Here is a 4,472-nt window from a genome sequence, read left to right as displayed (position 1 = left end):
TTTGTTTTGTAAATCTAAATTATAATATGAGAGAACATACAAAAGAACAGAGGAGAATATATTATATATCCTAACCATTCAAAGGTCAACAATAAAGAGAAAATAATACCTGCATGTTCTTAGTAAGAAAAGATCCTTCAGAAGAATGGGTGAGGAAGCAAAGGGAGGAACTGGGAAAAGGAGAAAGAAACAAGGAAATCTTACTTCAACAGTGGGAGGGAGTACCATGAATGAATTCTTCTATGAGAGAAGAAAGTTATTCTAAAAAGGGAGATGGGCACCTTTCAATGGGAATTGCTATTTAAAGAGAACACTTATCCTATCTCAGAAAAAGGAGAATCAAAATTTCTGGGAGTAACTGCCTCTCAGAAAGGTGGGAGGGCATGAACTAAGAAAGGAGATTTCAGAGAAAATGAGGAAAAATTATCATGGGTGTGGCAAAGGTTAATAGTGAATTGCACAGAGACATAAGGAAATTCCTATCATAGGACAATCTTTTCTCTGTCACCTGCAGGTATTGGTATTTCTAAGAATGAGGCACAACAGGAAAAGGAGGACAGGGGCAAGAACTAGAGGGCAATAATATAGAAATTGTATACAAGGACCCCAAAACAGGTGCCTTAGAAGCTTTAATTCCTTTAATAATACAGAAATTAAAGAAGGAATAAATAAAAGACCATGAATAAAAACTAGAATATACAAAAAGAGAAGAGAGAGAAGATCCTTTTTAGAAAAAGGTGTAGAAAACAAAAATTTTAAATTAATGAACAAAATCATTTAAAGATGAGGAGAAGAGAGGGAGGGGATTTTACTACTTAGCTAAGAAGGAGAAAAGAGGGCTAGAATTAAATAATTAGATTAAATAAATAAAAGGCAACTAGTAAGTTGAGCAAAACTAGAGAAAGGTGTAAAAGAAAGGAGGAGAAGTGATGACAAATGTGAGGCAGTAGGGAGAAACTTGCCTTAAAGCAGATAAGGTTAAAAGTGTTGACAGAGGAAAAGGGTGGAAATAGAAGCTAATGTCAGAGAAAAGAAACTAGCAGCATGAGGCACCGAGAAAGATGCCCTTTAGAAAGGAGAATTTGGCTGAACCTTGGAGGAAACCAGGAAATGAAGGTGAGGAGAACATTCCAGAAATGGGACAGTCTATGAAAAAGTAGAGTCAGGAGATGTGTTAGATGTGTCAGGAGTTCTATGTGAGAAATAGCAAGTAAGCCAGTTTAGCTGAATGATGGAGGGTGTGGAGGGGAGCAAAGTATAAGAATGCTGGAAAGGTAGAATGGGACCAGACTGGGAAGGATTTTAAAAACTAAAGATTTTATATTCAATAGTTTATGGAGTAACGGGTGACAGAGTCAGACCTATGCTTTAAAAAAAACCACTCTGGCAGAGGAGTGGATGATGGACTGGAGTGGGGAGAAACTTGACACATGGAGACCAATGGCAAAGCTATTGTAATAGTTCAAGCATGAGTTAATGAGGACTTACCTGGACAAAAGTTGTAGATGAGTGAATGGAAAGAAATGTAGACAAAATAGTATGAAATTCAGAGCAATATGTGACAGCAAATTGGGTAAGCAGGATGAGTGGAAGCAAGGAATAGAAGATGATGCCAAGGTTGTGGGACTGTGTGACTGGAAGGATGGCGGTCCCCTTGATGGTAATAAGAAAGGAGGCGATAAGAGAGGATTTGAGGAAAAGATAATGAATCTGTTTGGGGCATACCGAGTTGGAGATGACTATAAATATCCAATTCAAGATGTCCAAAAGGAGAGAGATTAGGGCTGGGAACATGGATCTGGGACTCATCCGCATAGAGATAAGAATTGAAGGCATGGGAGCTGATGAAATCACCAAGTAATATAGCTGAGAGGAAAAAGAGAACGGCCCATAAGGCAGAGACCTGAGGATACCCTAATAAGTGGCTGTGTCTCCTGCAAAGGAGACAGAGAGTAGACAACGGAGCAGGAACCCCAGGAAAGACCCACATCATGAAAATATGAAGGCAGCTCATCTAGGAGAAGAGGATAAATGGTAAAGGCCACACTACATGTCACATATGAGCTCCCCATCTGCATCATTAGAAGGGGTCTTCACCCTGGGAGTTCCCTGTCCCAATGAAATCATGGTTGTGGTTGAGAAAGGGAAATGACACAAACCTGAGCTGAAAGTTTCCATATAATCTTAGAATTTGCAATAGATAAGGAGGGAAAGTAGGACACAATTGGATGTATAGCATAGATTTTAGGAGGGTAGATTTTTAAAATATTCAGAGAACATTTTAAAATAGGCGGGGTCCTAGATTCAGTTAACATTTCAGCTTTATTTTATTTATCTTCAAGCTGTACTTGATTGAATTCTAAGTCAATATTTAAAATATCATTCAAACAAAGTGTACATATAGCATAATGGCTTGAGTATCATCTATTTCTATTGTTATTAATGCCTCTCATCAGCAGAACACTTCTTATGAATCTCTAAGCACATCTAGGAGGCAGAATGAAAAAAAAAATAAGGCCGGGAATTAAGAGACTTTGGATCATATCCTACATCTGCCACTAAACCAGCTGTGTTTCCTGGGCAAATCCCTTTATCCTTCTGAAGATCAGGTCTTTCCTCTGCAAAAGGAGGAGGATAAATTAGCTGGTTTGAAAAATTCCTTCCAGCTCTGACTTTCTGAGTTTATGATATATTCATTCTTTCCCCGTCTCTGTGAGAAAAATATATCTAGTGTCTTTCTCAATAGTTGGCAGAATAGAATATAAACCTAGCCATAAGAATCACTGCTGGGCCCAGATGACTGAGTCATTGTACCTTCCCCCATTCCACTAAGGGCCTCTCTGTTCGGGAACTACAATATATTAGGAAATGTCCTGTTCTAAGGGAACTTGGCCTCTAATGAGAGGGCTGATGCTCATCTTCTCACATTCTAAGTTATTAAACCCCTATTCCAGGGCACTCAGAAAAAATGATTCAAAGCTTGGGTTTAGTTTGTGATTGGGGCTCCCCCAAGAAGGCAATAGAAAGAAATTCACTGTATAATATTGTCAGGGATGGGACAGCTATTCACTTCTTACATATAAAAGGAATGTTTAACATGCAAGACTCATTATCAATTTTTGACAGGAATCTTAACAGTCATGACTTAACACCAACTACTGTTATTCTCTCCCAGGAGCTTAATTCATGTCTTCCAACAATCCAAGACTGAGGTTGATCTTTTCCCTCCCTCATTGATGGTGTCCACACCTATGCAGAAACTCTCTTTGCTACCTGGTCAACTATAATAAATGGATCCAGGATCTCTGGACCTCTTGAACTCATAAGGTTGCTGCAAAGGCTTAGGATCAGCCTTCAGTCCCATATGCTCAGGAAAGAAAGAAAAAGCAGAAAAGGAACCCAGAGGCCCAGGCTTCAGTTCAACAGGCTGAGGCCTCTTTCTCCAGCTGCCATATAGGAGCACTTGCCATGCCACTGGGGTTAAGCAAAGAATGCCAAACCTCCCACACCCCGGACAAGAAGTCTAATGAAAAGAAAACTACTTGTAACACAGGGAAGTCAAAGGAAGAGCCTGAGCTGGAAGTTATATCTTCTTAACTGAGGCAGTTCCCTGACTTCCAGCCCCTGTCATGGGAAGGGCAGAGGACCAAAATGTCACCAGTTTTGCAGATAAGGAAATTAAGGTTCAGAAAGGAAAAACAATTTGCCTGAGGTCACCCAGGTGTAAGTATTAGAGCCAAAATTTGAACTCAGCTCCCTCCTGACTCCAACACCAATGATCTTTCTACTGTACTACTCTACTGGATTAGAGAGAGATAGGCCTCCTGGAAGCCAGAGATTGTCTTCTTAGCTCCCAAATACCTAACACAGTATTCCATACATAGTAGGTCCTCCATGAATGGTTGTTTTCTGATGCTATGGTCATGGAAGATCATCCGACTAGGAGTTCTGAGTCCTGGCTCTGTCACTAGCTAGCTGTGTGAGCACACACCTGTGGGCCTCCATTTCTTTTTTTTTCTTTTTGCAGGGCAATTGGGGTTAAGTGACTTGTCCAAGGTCACAAAGCTAGTTTTTGTGTTAAGTGTCTGAGGTCTGTAATGTAATACCAAGCAAAGGCAACTTCCCAGGTTCAAAATACCAGCATAGGTGCTCTCTATTTTATTCAGTAACAAACCCAGAACAGAGAAGATCAAAACATGACATCATTCAAAATACAGCATTTACTAAGTGTGATTAAATCATCTCCAAGGCCTACCCCACCCCAGGACTTTCCAATCATTCAATCAATTACAAAGTCTCTGTTCCAAATACTTCTCCACCCCAAGGCTATACCTTAATTAAGTCCACCACAAAGCCCCTCTTCTCAAATGGAGATTAGTTTCCAAACATAGGTAAAGTACCTTCATTTGTCAATCACAGAGCACAATAAGGTCAAAAGTTCCCCACCCCTGGATCACAATTGAATCTACCCC

At 40.0% G+C, this 4,472-nt stretch overlaps 1 long non-coding RNA gene across 1 annotated transcript; it reads right to left on the bottom strand.

Moving 5' to 3' along the window:
- Positions 1–4,128: 4,128 nt before the first annotated feature.
- LOC138148348 (uncharacterized) lies at positions 4,129–4,396 on the bottom strand. The gene is made up of 2 exons (XR_011165036.1): positions 4,328–4,396; positions 4,129–4,251 (listed from the first exon to the last, which is right to left on the bottom strand). It is a non-coding gene; the product is annotated as an uncharacterized lncRNA (long non-coding RNA).
- Between the last annotated feature and the right edge of the window lie 76 nt (positions 4,397–4,472).

This window comes from Petaurus breviceps, unplaced genomic scaffold (genome assembly GCF_028583685.1).
Source record: "Petaurus breviceps papuanus isolate PSGF00001 unplaced genomic scaffold, PetGlider_PUasm1.0 90823, whole genome shotgun sequence".
Lineage (NCBI taxonomy): Eukaryota > Metazoa > Chordata > Mammalia > Diprotodontia > Petauridae > Petaurus > Petaurus breviceps.
The sequence above is the reverse complement of the archived record's forward strand: the minus strand, read 5'-3'. Positions and strand labels throughout refer to the sequence as shown.